Here is a 17,748-nt window from a genome sequence, read left to right on the forward strand (position 1 = left end):
CCCGCAACACTCACTGTTCATCCAATCGATCGGCTTCAGCTAGCAGTAGTAGCAAAGGAATCGCTCCATCGGGTTCAGTTAACAGCCATCGATCGATCGCTCAGGTTCAGTAACGTGTAGCCTGCAGTGCAATCGCTCGGGTTCAGTTAGAGCCCAACGCCTCACTTGGGTTCAGTTAGAGCCAATGCCTCGCACATGTACGAGAGAAACGCGCATTGCTCAGCCCCCGACCTCTCACCGTAACCGGCAACTCCCCGAAATTTTCCTCCCCCTCGCTTCTACCACTATTTTTTCCATCATGGACGGCCCAAAGGATGTCATGCAGCTGCGTCTCCGGCCCGCCCAGGACGAAAAGCCCATTTTCTGTCATGATTTTTTATCATAGAAGTAGGAGCCCACCACATCTATGATGATACCGGGTTTTGTCACAATTATCGACATAGAAGTGTCATATGTATGACATAATTTTTTTTCGTTCTGCCCAAAATGTCACGGATGTGTCTTTTTTTTTGTAGTGCCATGTGCGGTGCCCCCCTCCACCATAATCCACCTCGGTCATATCGTTGCGGTGCTTAGGCAAAGCCCTACGTCGGTAGCATCATCATCACCATCATCACGCCATCGTGCTGACAAAACTTTCCCTCAACACTTTGCTAGATCGGAGTTCGTGGGAAGTCACCGAGCTAAACGTGTGCAGATCGCGGAGGTGCCGTACGTTTGGTACTAGGATCAGTCGATCATGAGGACATACGACTACATCAACTGCGTTGTCATAATGCTTCCGCTTTCGGTCTACGAGGGTACATGGACAACACTCTCCCCTCTTGTTGCTATGCATCACCATAATCTTGCGTGTGCGTAGGAAAATTTTGAAATTACCACGTTCCCCAACACTACGGGTGTCTCCGAAGGTGTTTGTTGAATTAACATATATCGAGATTAGGATTTGTCACTCAGTGTATCGGAGAGGTATCTCTGGGCCCTCTCGGTAATGCTCATCACTATAAGCCTTGCAAGCAATGTGACTAATGAGTTAGTTACGGGATGATGCATTACGGAACGAGTAAAGAGACTTGCCGGTAACAAGATTGAAGTAGGTATGATGATACCAACGATCGAATGTCGGGCAAGTAACATACTGATGACAAAGGGAACAAGATATGTTGTTGTGCGGTTTGACCGATAAAGATCTTCGTAGAATATGTAGGAGCCAATATGAGCATCCAGGTTCCACTATTGGTTATTGATCGGATATGTGTCTCGATCATGTCTACATAGTTCTCAAACCCGCAGGGTCCGCACGCTTAACATTCGATAATGATTTGTATTAAGAGTTATGTGTTTTTGATGACCGAAATTTGTTCGGAGTCCCAAATGAGATCACATACATGATGAGGAGTCTCGAAATGGTCGAGACATAAAGATTGATATATTGGAAGGTTATGTTCGGACACCGGAAAGGTTTTTGAAAGGTTCGGGAATTTTTTGGAGTACCAGGAGGTTACCGGAACCCCCCGGGAGAGTATTGGGCCTTCATGGGCCTTAGTGGAGAGAGGAGGCCGGCGGCCAGGAGGTGGCATGCGCCCCCCTAGCCAAACCTAATTGGACTAGGGGAGGGGGTGCCCCCTTTCCTTCTTCCTCTCTCTCTCTCCCTCCCCCCTTCTCCTACTCCGGAAAGGAAAGGGGAATCCTACTAGGACTGGGATCCTAGTAGGACTCCCCCCTCGGCGCGCCCCCTCTAGGCCGGCCTCCTCCTCCCTCCCTCCTTTATATACGTGGGCAGGGGTTACCCCAAAGGCACATCAATTGTTCTTTGCCGTGTGCGGTGCCCCCTCCATAGTTTACGCCTCCAGTCATAGCGTCGTAGTGCTTAAGCGAAGCTCTGCGCGGATCACATCATCAACACCGTTGCCACGCCATCATGCCGACGAAACTCTCCCACGACCCTCTACTGGATCAAGAGTTCGAGGGACGTCATCAAGCTGAACGTGTGCTGAACACTGAGCTGCCATGCGTTCGGTACTTGGATCGGTTGGATCGTGAAGACGTTCGACTACATCAACCGCATTAACTAACGCTTCCGCTTTCGGTCTAAGAGGGTACGTGGACACACTCTCCCCCTCTTATTGCTATGCATCTCCTAGATAGATCTTGTGTGATCGTAGGAATTTTTTTGAAATTGCGTGCTACGCTCCCCTACAGTGGTATCAGAGCCAGGTCTATGCGTAGATGATTTGCATGAGTAGAACACAAAGAGTTGTGGGCGATAATAGTCATACTGCTTACCACCAACGTCTTACTTTGATTCAGTGGTATTGTTGGATGAAGCAGCCCGGACCGACATTACATGACCGTGTTCATGAGACTGGTTCTACCGACGTGCTTTGCACACAGGTGGCAGGCGGGTGTCTGTTTCTCCAACTTTAGTTGAATCGAGTTTGACTATGACCGATCCTTGTTGAAGGTTAAAACAACACACTTGACGAAAAATCGTCGTGGTTTTGATGCGTAGGTAAGAACGGTTCTTGCTAGAAGCCCGTAGCAGCCACGTAAAACTTGTAACGACAAAGTGGAGGACGTCTAACTTGTTTTTGCAGGGCTTGTTGTGATGTGATATTGTCAAGACATGATGTGATATAAATTGTTGTATGAAATGATCATGTTTTGTAACAGAGTTATTGGCAACTGGCAGGAGCCATATGGTTGTCGCTTTATTGTATGAAATGCAATATCCATGTAATTGCTTTACTTTATCTCTAAGCGGTAGCGATAGCCGTAGAAGCAATAGTTGGCGAGACGACAACGATGCTACAATGGAGATAAAGGTGTCAAGCCAGTGATAATGGAGATCATGACGGTGCTTTGGAGATGGTGATCAAAGGCACGAGATGATGATGGCCATATCATGTCACATATTTTGATTGCATGTGATGTTTATATTTTATGCATCTTATTTTGCTTAGTATGGCGGTAGCATTATAAGATGACCCTTCACTAAATTTCAAGGTATAAGTGTTCTCTCTGAGTATGCACCGTTGCTACAGTTCGTCGTGCCGAGACACCACGTGATGATCGGGTGTGATAAGCTCTACGTTCACATATAATGGGTGCAAGCTAGTTTTCCATGTGCAGAATACTCGGGTTAAACTTGACGAGCCTAGCATATGTAGATAAGGCCTCGGAACTCTGAGACCAAAAGGTCGAACATGAATCATATAGTAGATATGATCAACATAGAGAAGTTCACCATTGAAAACTACTCCATCTCACGTGATGATCGGACATGGTTTAGTTGATTTGGATCACGTGATCATTTAGATGACTAGAGGGATGTCTATCTAAGTGGGAGTTCTTTAGTAATATGATTAATTAAACTTTAGTTTATCATGAACTTGGTCCTAATGGTATTTGCAAATTATGTTGTAGATCAATAACTCGCATTGTAGCTTCCCTATGTTTTTTGATATGTTCCTAGAGAAAACTAAGTTGAAAGATTAGTAGCAATGATGCAGATTGGATCCGTGATCTGAGGTTTATCCTCATTGCTACATAGAAGAATTATGTCCTTGATGCACCGCTAGGTGACAGACCTATTGCAGGAGTAGATGCAGACGTTATGAACGTTTGGCTAGCTCAATATGATGACTACTTGATAGTTTAGTGCATCATGCTTTACGCCTTGGAACCGGGACTCCAAAAACATTTTGAAACGCCACGGAGCATATGAGATGTTCCAAGAGCTGAAATTAGTATTTCAGACTCATGCCCATGTCGAGAGGTATGAGACCTGTGACAAGTACTTCACCTAAAAGGATGGAGGAGAATAGCTCAGCTAGTGAGCATGTGCTCAGAATGTCTGGGTACTACAGTCGCTTTAATCAAGTGGGAGTTAATCTTTCAGATAAGATAGTGATTGACAGAGTTCTCTAGTCACCATCGCCAAGTTACTGGGACTTCGTGGTGAACTATAATATGCAAGGGATGACAAAAGCGATTCCCGAGCTCTTCGTGATGCTGAAATCAACGAAGGTAGAAATCAAGAAAAAAATTCAAGTGTTGATGATTAAACAAGATCACTAGTTTCATGAAAAGGGCAAAGGGAAAGAAAGGGAACTTCAAGAAGAATGGCAAGCAAGTTGTCACTCTTGTGAAGAAGCCCAAAGCTGGACCTAAGCTTGAAACTAAGTGCTTCTACTACAAAGGAAATGGTCACTGGAAGCGGAGTTACCCCAAATATTTGGTGGATAAGAAGGATGGCAAAGTGAACAAAGGTATATTTGATATACATGTTATTGATGTGTACCTTACTAGTGCTCTTAGTAACCCCTAGGTATTTGATACTTGTTCAGTTGCTAAGATTAGTAACTCGAAACAGGAGTTGCAGAATAAATAGAGACTAGTTGAGGATGAAGTGACGACGTATGTCGGAAGTGGTTCCAAGATTGATATGATCATCATCGCACACCCACTATACTTTCAGGAATAGAGTTGAACCTAAGTAAATATTATTTAGTGTTTGTGTTAAAGCATGAATATGATTGGATAATATTTATTGCAATACGGTTATTCATTTAAGACAGAGAATAATTATTATTCTATTTACATGAATAAAACCTTCTATGGTCATACACCCAATGTTGATGGTTTATTGGATCTTGATCGTAGTGATACACATATTCATAATATTAATGCCAAAAGATGCAAAGTTGATAATGATAGTGCAACATACTTGTGGCACTGCCGTTTAGGTCATATTGGTGTAAAGCGCATGAAGAAACTCCATGCTGATGGGTTGTTGGAGTCACTTGATTATGAATCATTTGATACTTGCAAACCGTGCCTTATGGGCAAGATGACTAAAACTCCGTTCTCCGGAACAATGGAACAAGCTAATGACTTATTGGAAATAATACATATCGATGTATGCCGTCCGATGAGTGTTGAGGCTCGTGGCAGGTATCATGATTTTCTGACCTTCACAAATGATTTGAGCAGATATGGGTATATCTACTTAATGAAACACAAGTCCGAAACATTTGAAAAGGTCAAAGAACTTTAGAGTGAAGTGGAGAATCATTGTAACAAGAAAATAAAGTTTCTACGATCTGATCGCGGAGGTGAATATTTGAGTTACAAGTTTGGCCTTCATTTGAAACAATGTGGAATAATTTCACAGCTCACGCCACCTAGAACACCACAGCGTATGGTGTGTCTGAACGTCGTAACCGTACTTTATTAGATATGGTGTGATATATGATGTCTCTTACCGATTTACCACTATCGTTTTGGATTATGCATTAGAGACAGCTACATTCACTTTAAATAGGGCACCATCTAAATCCATTGAGATGACACCATATGAACTGTGGTTTGGCAAGAAACCTAAGCTGTCACTTCTTAAAGTTTGGGGCTGTGATGCTTATGTGAAAAAGCTTAAACCTGATAAGCTCAAAGCCAAATTGGATAAATGCATCTTCATAGGATACCCAAAGGAAACTGTTGGGTACACCTTCTAACACAGATCCAAAGGCAAGATATTCGTTGCTAAGAATGGATCCTTTCTGGAGAAGGAGTTTCTCTCGAAAGAAGTGAGTGGGAGGAAAGTAGAACTTGATGAGGTAATTGTACCTTCTCCCGAATTGGAAAGTAGTTCATCACAGAAATCAGTTCTAGTGATTCCTACACCAATTAGTGAGGAAGCTAGTGATGATGATCATGAAACTTCATATCAAGTTACTACCGAACCTCGTAGGTCAACCAGAGTACAGTCCGCACCAGAGTGATACGGTAATCCTATTCTAGAAGTCATGTTACTAGACCATGATGAACCTACGAACTATGAGGAAGCAATGATGAGCCCAGATTCCACGAAGTGGCTGGAAGCCATGTAATCTGAGATGGGATCCATGCATGAGAACAAAGTGTGGACTTTGGTGGACTTGCCCGATGATCGGCAAGCCATAGAAAATAAATGGTTCTTCAAGAAGAAGACTGACGCTGACGGTAATATTACTGTCTACAAAGCTTGACTAGTCGCAAAAGGGTTTCCGAACAAGTTCAAGATGTTGACTACAATGAGATTTTTTCAACCGTAGCGATGCTTAAAGTTCGTCCGAATCATGTTAGCAATTGCCATATTTTATGAAATCTGGCAAATGGATGTCAAAACTGCATTCTTTAAATGGATATCTCTAAGGAGAGTTGTATATGGTACAACCAGAAGGTTTTGTCAATCCTAAAGGTGCTAACAAAGTGTGCGAGCTCCAGCGATCCATCTATGGACTGGTGCAAGCATCTCGGAGTTGGAATATACACTTTGATGAGTTGATCAAAGCATATATAGACTTGCGGTGAAGCCTGTATTTACAAGAAACTGAGTGGGAGCACTACAGCCTTTCTGATAAGTATATGTGAATGACATATTGTTGATCGGAAATGATGTAGAATTTTCTGGAAAGCATAAAGGAAAGTTTGAAAGGAGATTTTCAAAGAAAAGACCTCGGTGAACCTGTTTACATATTGGGCATCAAGATCTATAGAGATAGATCAAAGACGTTTTATAAGATTTTTCAATGAGTACATACCTTGACAAGATTTTGAAGTAGTTCAAAATGGAACAGTCAAAGAAGGAGTTCTTGCCTGTGTTGCAAGGTATAAAAATGAGTAAGACTCAAAACCTGACTACAACAGAAAATAGAAAGAGAATGAAAGTCATTCCCTATGCCTCAGTCATAGGTTCTACAAAGTATGCCATGCTATGTACTAGACCAGTTGTGTGCCTTGCTATGAGTTTGGCAAGGGGGTACGATAGTGATCCAGGAGTAGATCACTGTATAGCGGTCAAAGTTATCCTTAGTTCCCTAAGAGGACTAAGGAAATATTTCTCGGTTATGGAGGTGATAAAGAGTTCATCGTAAAGAGTTACGTCAATGCAAGCTTTTACACCGATCCAGATGACTCTGACTCTCAATCTGGATGCATATTGAAAGTGGGAGCAATTAGCTAGAGTAGCTCCATGCAGAGTATTGTACTCTTAGAGTGTTGATCACATAAAGGTGTGAACTAGATTATTGAGTCTAGTAAACCCTTTGGTTGTTGGTCACATGGCGATGTGAACTATGGGTGTTAATCACATACATATGTGAACTATTGGTGTTAAATCACATGGCGACATGAACTAGATTATTGACTCTAGTGCAAGTGGGAGACAGAAGGAAATATGCCCTAGAGGCAATAATAAAGTTGTTATTTTATATTTCCTTATATCATGATAAATGTTTATTATTCATGCTATAATTGTATTAACCAGAAACTTGATACATGTGTGAATACATAGACAAAACATCGTGTCCCTAGTATGCCTCTACTTGACTAGCTCGTTGATCAAAGATGGTTAAGTTTCCTAGCCATGGACACATGTTGTCATTTTATGAACAACATCACATCATTAGGAGAATGATGTGATGGACAAGACCCATCCCTTAGCTTAGCATAATGATCGTTCAGTTTTATTGCTACTGCTTTCTTCATGACTTATACATATGTTCCTCTGACTATGAGATTATGCAACTCCCGAATACCGGAGGAACACCTTGTGTGCTATCAAATGTCACAACGTAACTGGGTGATTATAAAGATGCTCTACAGGTGTCTCCGAAGGTGTTTGTTGAATTGGCATATATCAAGATTAGGATTTGTCACTCCGTGTATCAAAGAGGTATCTCTGGACCCTCTCGGTAATGCTCATCACTATAAGCCTTGCAAGCAATGTGACTAATGAGTTAGTTATGGTATGATGCATTATGGAACGAGTAAAGAGACTTGCCGGTAACGAGATTGAACTAGGTATGATGATACCAACGATCGAATCTTGGGCAAGTAACATACCAATGACAAAGGGAACAACGTATGTTGTTGTGCGGTTTGACCGATAAAGATCTTTGTAGAATATGTAGGAGCGAATATGAGCATCCAGGTTCCGCTATTGGTTATTGATCGGACATGTGTCTCGATCATGTCTACATAGTTCTCAAACCTGTATGGTCCGCACGCTTAATGTTCGTTGACGATTTGTATTAAGAGTTATGTGATTTTGATGACCAAAATTTGTTCGGAGTCCCGGATGAGATCACGGACATGACGAGGAGTCTTGAAATGTTCGAGACATAAAGATTTATATATTTTAAGGTTATGTTCAGACACCGGGAATGTTTCGGAAAGGCTAAGACATTTTTTGGAGTACCGGGAGGTTACCGGACCCCCCTAGAGAGTATTGGGCCTTCATGGGCCTTAGCGGAGAGAGGAGGCCGGTGGACACGAGGTGGCACGTGCGCCCCTAGCCAAACCGGATTGGACTAGGGGAGTGGGCGCGACCCCCCCTTTCCTTCCCCCCTCTCTCCCTTCCCCCATCTCCTATTCCGAAAAGGAAAGGGGAATCCTACTAGGACTGGGAGTCCTGGTAGGACTCCCCCCTTGGCGCGCCCCCTCTAGGCCGGCCGCCTCCTCCCTCCCTCCTTGTCGTTGTATAAAAGTATGGGTACTTCTGTACCCCTTACTTGTGCACGGACGGTTGCAGCCACGCCTATAGTAGGGCTTGGCAAAGCAGAGGAGGACGGCAGGAGGCAAGACAGGAACAAAGAATATCAAACAGACACTCAAGGCAACAAGCAGCAAGAGGCGAGCAGGGCCAAGCCCGGCAACAAGCCTTGCCGAGGCGACCTGCGAAGCCCCCCCCCCCCGGCAAGCTCCTTGCCGGGGCAGCTTGCGAAGAGACCAGCAGGGCCACCACCCTTGGGGTTGAGAGCTTTGACACCATCGACAATGTTAAGAACAACATTTGGAGAGCACATGTCTGGTAGCATGCGGCCCCTCACAAAGATTGGCAACCCACGAGTCCAAGTGGGAAAAGAAGACGAAGACCCCCGGCAAGACCCTTGACGGGGACGACTCCAAGGCCCCCGGCAAGCCTTGTCGGGGACGATCGCTGGGCCGCGGCCAAGCCCGCGCTCGGCAAGGTTTCGCCACTTCACCATCACTCCAGCGCAACGATAGGCATGCCAGCTAAGCAGGTGCCTGCGTGGTGGCATGCAAATCTTCGTGGAAGCCTACCATTTCTCCAACACAGCAGCTGGTTGGCCAGCGTGGCGCTGCATGCCTCGTCGGCCCGGACGCGTGGCGAGGCAAGGAGGAGCGGCGAAGGATGTGATAGCCTCTATTGCCGTCCCCAATAAAGCGAAAGGACGCGTAGGCAACACACTAAATGCGCTTGTCCTACATGATCAAGCGATAAGCTCGTATCACTGTAACTTGCCACCTCCTGTGTGTCACTGTGGCAACCTCTTTGTGTATGAAAGGAGGCCCAAGGCGCACAGAGAGACGATTTGAACTTTTGGGCAAAGAACGCACCGTAGCTAGTTCAAAAGCTCAAGAACGCACATATAACCAGACAAACCAGGACTAGGATATTACGCATCCTTGCAGCCCAAACCTGGATAAAAATCCTCTGTGTGCTAATGGCTCGACCTGCTCTTCGTTCAACTAACCCCTGGCCCAACGTAGAAGGGATCCTTGTGACCCCATAGGTGATCAGTTTCCCCGACATCTTGGGTGCGCCGGGCAGGGGGGCATTAGTTGTGAGAATCTGGTCCATTGGTTAGGGCAACAGTTTCTTCGTTGCCATGGCATCGAAGAAGAAGGTGACCGCAGCAGCTCGATCGATGTCGTCCGCGCCATCCTGGTGTGAAGGTCCCGGCGAGAAGTGACTTCTACGGCCGCAACGACGGTTCGCACAACAACAGAAAGCTAAGCTATCTTAACTTTGAGTAATTTTTCCTTTTTATGAGGTTATCCCCCTCGATGGTTTTTGTCCTTGTATGAAGAACCTGCACGCAAAAGGAACCCCGCCGCGATTGGCAACACCCCTTTTTCTGTTTCAAGGCCGCTCAACAGTTTGGGTGTTGCGCTCTGCTAAGAACGGTAGGGTACCTTGTCGTAATCGACAGCGCCCTTGTTCTGCCTCGAGTCCACTCGATAGTCTAGGTGACTGCGCCAAGAGCGGCAAGGTAGCCCGCTGGCGTCGACGCCCTCCGTAGGCTGCTAAGGATCCGTCCTTCTAGCGCCTACGGCAAGGGGTGCACGTGCCGGCAGGCCTATCCAACTAAGCGTAGGGTGCCGAAAATACAAGGACGAACTAGAACGAGAAGATAACATGCACCCAGTTCAAAGTACAACAAAAGTTATATTACATCAAAAGTTTCCATGATTCTAACTTAAGATAATCTCTCTTGGGTACGAACTTGCAGGAACTACAAGGAATGAAGCAGTTAATCCCGGCGCTAGCCCTCCAGCCTCGTGACTCCGCTGACACAACTGATGATGGGCTCCATGTGCTCCCCGAGCGCTTGACGGTCGACGTCCTCCGGCAAGCTGTCGAGCACCTGAGCAAAGTCGACGCTGGGGTTCCAGTGCGCCACCTTGGTGAGCACCTTGATCAAGGCGTCTCGGCAAAGTTGCCGGGACTCCTCGGCTAGGTAGGCCGCCCTGGTGGACTGGAGCAACTTCAGGGCAGCAAGAACACGCTTGAAGAACTCTGACAGCCTGACGCTCTCGGCCACCCTCGTCTCGTGGGAGAACCTAAAGTTTGGCATGCCCATGGCAGTCAGCTGCGTGGTGATCTTCTCCGCGACGTCCACTAGGTGGATGGTCCAAAGCTGTGTGCTCTCCACAAGCTCATTGTGGGAAGAGGCGGCAGTCTGCAGCAGCAGCAGCTGTTCATTCACGAGATCCTTGGCCAGGATTAGATCACGGGCTTTGGACTCCGAGAGCATCTTCTCCTGGCTATCCAGCTTCAACTTCAGATCATCAATGAACTTGTTGACTTTGGAGAGCAGCTTGGTTTTGTCAGATATGGTGGTCTGCATCTCCGCCAGGTCATAGAGAGTCTTCTCTCTGTCGTCCTTGAGCGTGGAGATCTCCTTGGTGAGCTCGGCCAGGTTCGCCTCCAGCTTTTCCATCTTGCCGGCCAGCTCAATCCTGGTGGCCTCTGCTGCTTCAGCACGGTCGACGGCCTCTTTCAGCTTGCTGGCGTGGTCAAGGGCCAGAGCATCGAGCACCTCCTGGTGCTTCTGCATCAGGTCTTGGGTCTGCTGCGTGACGAGCCTCTCGATCTCCTCGTCCTTGGCGCGAAGCGTGGTGGAAAGTGCCGCTTCGCGAGCGACCAAGTCCTCCTCCTGGACATCGAGCGAGATGCGGCGCTGCGTCTGATCGGACTCGTCCTTGACAGCCTTGGCCTTTGCCACCTCCTACGCCTTGTCAAAATCGGCCTGCTTCAAGAGGAGGTCCCGTTGGCGCTCACTCAGCTGGTTTTAGGAGGCCCTCAGATCCTCCTAAGCTTCATCAAACCAGGCTTTCATCTGGGTGACACGCTCCTGGAAGTCCACCTCGGCGTTGTCCACAGCCGCCATTCTGGAGTCCACCTTCTCCTTGCGAGCCCGATGGAGATCCTGAAGCTTGTGGAAGTTAGCGCCTATAGCTTGAAGGAGTTGGTCCTCCTTGGAGACGCCGCTGATGATGCTCGGTTCATCAACAACCTGGAGCCCGACAACGGTGAGCATCTCCTCATCGAAGACCCCCCCCCCTCGATTGGTGTTCTGGTGCTTGCCTCTCCTGGAATGTTGACGAAGAGGTCATCGCCAACCTTCAAGTACCTTCTTGGGGCAGGGGCTCAGGAGGAGGAAGGTTGGTCTGACCACCTCCTCCCTAGCAGGATCCTTAACGGCCTCCCCAGTGGTGGCCTCGCCGAGCTCCCCTGCCGGCCCCGCAGTGGCCTCCTTGGTGGCAGCCTTGCCGGCCTCTCCGGCAGGCTCCTTAGCCACCTTCTCCCCGACAGGACCCTTGTCGGCCTCCCGGCAAGCCTCGTGGCAGCCTCCTCAATGGGCCCCTTGGCGGCCTCCTCGGCAGCGATATTGGTGACCTCGGCCTCGGCGTCTTTGGTGGTCTCCATGATCACGGCGTCGACGTCTGCCTGATTTGCCGAGGGAGGATCTGAAACCAAAGAAGGGAGAAAGATAGAGCCGAAATCAGGACAACTCAAGACAGAGGGGAGAAAAGAAGTCAAAGCGATAATGGCAAGAAATAGAAGGCATGTACTTACCCGTGGCAGGTGGGGAGGACGCGTCCCCCTCCCCGGATACATACGTTGCCGGGACGGGGGCACCAGAGCCTGTGCCCGCCTCCTCCTCTTCCGAGCGCATGGGCTCATCAGTAGGCGCCCTTGCCGGGGACACCCCTATGGTTGGCGTAGTTGATGGAGGTGGCGTGTCGGGGGTGGCCCTTAGGGGCTCCTCCTGCTGCTGCTCCCTTCCTACAGCCCCGGCAAGGTCATCAATAAGAATGCATGCTCCAACGCCCGCTAACAAGAAATAAGTGGCAAACTTACGTTGGGGGCTGCGCCGGGGGCTGGACTTCGGGCTGGTGAAGATCATCCCCGACGCACAAGGAGTGCTTGCCAGGGGCTCAACACTCATCGAGGCCCTGGCCCTTTTCACCCTTTGGGCCAGCATCTCCGAGTCGCTGCAACAGTGAAGCTAGATCAAGATAAAGTGATTCAAGTAAGGAGTTAGAGAATAGAGGGGGGAAAGAGAGTACATACTCGTCCTCCTCTTCTTCTGCCCTCCTCTTCTTCCTTGGGCTGAACGACCCAAGGTCATATTTGGCCGCTGGGACGGAGCCCGCCGGGGAAGGAGACGGAGTCCTTACGCGCTCGACCGCAGGAGAAGCAGCGGCGCGTCTGCTTGAGGAGGAAGAAGCGGCGCCACGTCTGGTCGAGGAGGAGCAGCAGCTGCGGCCCTCTTCGCCGATGCGGTCCTCTTCGCCACTGCGTCCACCTCCAGCGCCTCTGTGGTTGTGCACCTCGTCTGGCGCATGGGCTCCGCTTGAGCCCCTTGCTGCTGCGTGGCCTTGCCGGGGCGGACTGGCTCGTTGGAGCCGGTCTGTCGCAGGACGCGCCTCTTCTTCGGGGCCGAGGGCTCGTCCGCCCCGGACGCCTCCCTAGCCGGATCTTCGGCCGCCTCCGCGGCAGGGGGAGCCCCGGCACCAGCACCACTGGACTCCCCGGCAGGCCCCACCCACTTGATGAACCTTTGCTCCTCTTTGGCCTCGTCCTCCACGGTGCCGCAGTTGTCGGCCTCCGCGGCAAGGTCTGCCTCCTTCGCCCTGGCGGCAATGTACGCCACCTCTTCGTCAGTAGTGGCGCGGATGAGCTCTGTCTCGTCGTGGACACTGCCCTCTGACAATTTGTCGAATAACTGCTGCACCAACTCCGCCTTTGGCTTGGCCCAGGTTGGATCCAGGCCGTGGGCGTTGAAGGTGGGCATCGTGGCAATAATCTCGGTCAGACAGGAGTTATTGCTCATTGGATGCACCCCTGCGGGTAACCTGAACGGGTGGCCGGTCTTGCAGGCCTTTGCGGCCTTGCCGGCCCACTCAGCATTGCCGTCCTCATCCATCTTGAGCTGAAAGAGCCTCTGGCAGACGGATGCGTGTTGCATCACCATGAAGTTGTGTTTCAAGCCAGGGCGGAGCCTCATGATGTCCACTGGGTTCCTGAAATCCCAGGCCGGCCTCCCCTTCTGGTGCAAGGGAGCAATGCGGCGGCGGATGAAGTCGGCCCAACCATCTCCAGCGTGAGGCCGGCAGAGACGAGGCGGAGGATCCTGGTGTTAGCGACCGTGAACTTCCCATCGTTGGGGTCGAAGTCACTCCAGTCGTCGCTGCGGACTGGCGGACTCCGACGGACCTCACAGAAATGTCGTGGCTCCTTCTCTACAATCCAGCACCACTGGCCTCGCCATTCATCCCACCGCTCCTTCTAGAAGCCTTCCAGGTATGCGCCCTTGCACAGAGGCCTCGGGATCCAAGCAACAGAGCCAGTAATGGCATTCCCTTGCTGAACCCGGGGGAAGAAATAGTGGCAGAAGAGCGCTGTGCTGGGGTAGAATCCGGCGAAGCCCTTGCAGAGATGGGCGAAAAGGGCCATGCATGCCATTGCGTTCGGCGTGAAGTCCAGGAGATGAAAGCCGTAGGTGTGCATGATATCGTTGAAGAAATCTGAGAAAGGGGGGCAGAGGCCGCAGGAGAAGTAGTCGACGAAGAAAGGATAAATATCCGGGCCGGTCTTGGCGAACGGGGCGGGGATGACCTTCGTGGCGGGATGCCCCGTCGTCTCCTTCCCCCACAAGCACAAGAACTGGTCCTTGAGCATGAGCACGTCAATCTCCGAAGGGAAGAGGGCATGCTCTTTCCGCATCTTCACCAGCTCACTCTCCGGAACCTCCTTCCCCGCGATGGCCTTGGCCGCTCTCTTGCCCTTGCTAGCTTTGGGCGCCATAGCGGCTAAGGAGGAGCAGGGGGTCGAGAGGCAATGGAGGCGCGACGGTGGCGAGCAGGGGCACGGAGCTCTGGTTCAGATTTAGGGAAGGAGAGGGGAACAGTAGTTCTGAGATTAGGAGAAGCAGAGACGGTAAATGAGCAGTGCCCCTGTGATTTTTCCTTTTTATGGGGAAGGTGCGGGCCAACTCTTTACCATTTACTGTGGGATGACGCATGCGTGCCACGCCCATCCCACGCATGACCCCCACGTCACGCACTCGACGCAGGTCGTGGGGAAGCACAACTAACAGAAAGATCGTGGCGGTTCACCTCTGCCACGCCCGCCTGCGCACTGCTTTGGGCCTGACCTAACTACGCCTTGCACTTATGTGTGGCCCAGGCCCGGGGGCTCCTGTCGGTGTACAAAAGTATGGGTACTTCTGTACCCCTTACCTGTGCACGGACGGTTGCAGCCACGCCTACAGCAGGGCTTGGCGAAGCAGAGGAGGATGGCAGGAGGCAAGACAGGAACAAAGAATATCAAAACAGACACTCAAGGCAACAAGCAGCAAGAGGCGAGCAGGGCCACGCCCGGCAACAAGCCTTGCCGAGGCGACCTGCGAAGCCCCCCCCCCTGACAAGCTCCTTGCCGGGGCAGCTTGCGAAGAGACCAGTAGGGCCACCACCCTTGGGGTTGAGAGCTCTGACACCATCGACAACGTTAAGACCAACATTTGGAGAGCACATGTCTGGTAGGATGCGGCCCCTCACAAAGATTGGTAACCCACGAGTCCACGTGGGATCGGTAGACAAAGACCCCCGGCAATCCTTGCCGGGGACGACCGCTGGGCCGCGGCCAGGCCCGCGCTCGGCAAGGTTTCGCCACTTCACCATCACTCCAGCGCAACGATAGGCATGCCAGCTAAGCAGGCGCCTGCGTGGCGGCATGCAAATCTTCGTGGAAGCTTACCATTTCTCCAACACAGCAGCTGGTTGGCCAGCGTGGCGCTGCATGCCTCGTCGGCCCGGATGCGTGGCGAGGCGAGGAGGAGCGGCGAAGGATGAGATGGCTCTGTTGCTGTCCCCAATAAAGCGAAATGACACATAGGCAACGCATTAAATGAGCTTGTCCTACGTGATCGAGCGATAAGCTCGTATCACTGTAACTTGCCACCTCCTGCGTGTCACTATGGCAATCCCTTTGTGTATAAAAGGAGGCTCAAAGCGCACAGAGAGAGGATTCAGACTTTTGGACAAAGCACGCACCGTAGCTAGTTCAAAAGCTCAAGAACACACATATAACCAGACAAAGCAGGACTAGGGTATTACGCATCCTTGCGGCCCGAACCTGGATAAAAATCCTCTGTGTGCTAACGGCTCGACCTGCTCTTCGTGCAACTAACCCCTCGTCGAACGTAGAAGGGATCCTTGTGACCCCATAGGTGATCGGTTTCCCTAACACTCCTTTATATACGTGGGTAGGGGGCACCCCAAAAGCACATCAATTGTTCTTTGCCGTGTGCGGTGCCCTCCTCCATAGTTTACGCCTCCGATCATATAGCGTCGTAGTGCTTAGGCGAAGCCCTGCGCGGATCACATCATCAACACTGTCTCCATGTCGTCGTGCTGACGGAACTCTCCCTCGACCCTCTACTGGATCAAGAGTTCGAGGGACGTCATCGAGCTGAACGTGTGCTGAACACGGAGGTGTCGTACGTTTGGTACTTTGATCAGTTGGATCGTGAAGACGTTCGACTACATCAACCGCGTTAACTAACGCTTCTGCTTTGGTCTACGAGGGTACGTGGACACTTTCTCCCCCACTCATTACTATGCATCTCCTAGATAGATCTTGCGTGATCGTAGAATTTTTTTTTAAAATTGCATGCTACGTTCCTCTACACAAACTCCGTGAATCTACACACACTCACCCTTCCTTTGTCCCGCTTCTATGTCGTTCGCGTGCCCCTTGCACAACGCCGATGCAATGCCGAAGAGCTCCTGCTTCTATTCGCCCGACAGGCTCTCCCACAAGGCTTTGGAGCTTGAGGCTATGGGGGTGTGGTGTAGAGAGGATATTGGGGAGCGAAAGTGGGATGTGCATGTTCGGCTCTGACCATGTAAAAATAGTGGGCGGATGTCAGGCCAAGCAGCGAGGTGTTTAATGTCGGCAGACAGACTAATAGATGTATGGCGTCGCATGCGGGCGCCGGAGTAGGGTCCTTGCAACTGCACATGTTCAATGGAGGGAGGTGGATGGACGGATGATGTTTGAATGTGGAGAGAAGACACGTGCACCGGGATGCGACGCGGACGACGCTCTCGACCGACGCGCCGCTTCAATGCTGGCTACAGTGAAAGGTCACGTCTGCTCTGGGCCGTCATGAATATGACACTGGCGCTAGAGCGGCACTAGCCGGTTCGAACGGGAAAGGAAGAAAGTGCGAGAGAGGTTATTGGGTTGGTCTGGGGTGTCGAACGCCCCTTGTTTGCTTCTGGTTTGCGAGAAATGTGACATCTGAACTGTTTCTCGGACAAATGCGGGACTGTGTGGGATGATGAAACACGTTCGGAGAGGTTGGTCCAGACGGATGCGGTGGGTTGAGGGTCAGTGATGTCCTTAGCTCCCTTTCGTGCAGGATAGTGTGCGGTAATGCCATGAGCAGGCTTTGGAATCTCAGTTGTTAGCATCAAGCAAGTAGTTGGGGGTGTGCAAGCAAGGAAGGACGGGCTGGCCGGAAACCCCAGTAGTCCGTGGCAAGCAAAGCTGGGAGGGGAATGTTGGTGGCCGATTCCGTTGAGCTGTTGTAGCTCCCAGAAGGCGTGCGCCACTGACACAAGCAACGCGCACGCGTGGATAGGGTAGGGACGGGACGACGCGGTTCGTGCGTGAGCGTCTCTCCCTGCCGACCACACGATCTCCATCTCCGTCTCCGTGTACGTGCGCTGAATCTGCGGCTGGCGCCGGGCCGACCACGCTGGTGAGATTGAGAAGCGTCACAATCCAACCCGGTCAAACACGCACGTACTACTCGTCCTCCCCACCGTTGGCGACGCGGCAGCCAACGGTAACTGCCCCATCCACCGTCCAAATCGGTGATTATCCAAGCAATAAATAATCGATATTTTCCAGTCGGCGCGTGCCATTTTCCCATGTCCACCTCGCTTTCTTCGAGAGGAAGGAGCTGTCATCTTTTTCTCCTGAAACCATTCGGCGTGGTTCCCTTTTTATCTTCCTTCAGGCTGATCATAGTGGGAAGTAACATAGGTAGTAACATAGATGTCACATAAGCAAAAATATTGAGGTGGCAAGTAGTTAATGAAGAGAGAGACAAATAAAGTAACCTAATATGTTATCATCACATAGCGCTTTTCAATACA

At 50.2% G+C, this 17,748-nt stretch overlaps 1 pseudogene; it reads right to left on the reverse strand.

Annotated features, from left to right (window-relative positions):
* Window positions 1–17,748, reverse strand: part of LOC119292614 — a 163,553-nt pseudogene that overhangs the window by 28,456 nt on the left and 117,349 nt on the right.

Source organism: Triticum dicoccoides, chromosome 4B (assembly GCF_002162155.2).
Source record: "Triticum dicoccoides isolate Atlit2015 ecotype Zavitan chromosome 4B, WEW_v2.0, whole genome shotgun sequence".
Lineage (NCBI taxonomy): Eukaryota > Viridiplantae > Streptophyta > Magnoliopsida > Poales > Poaceae > Triticum > Triticum dicoccoides.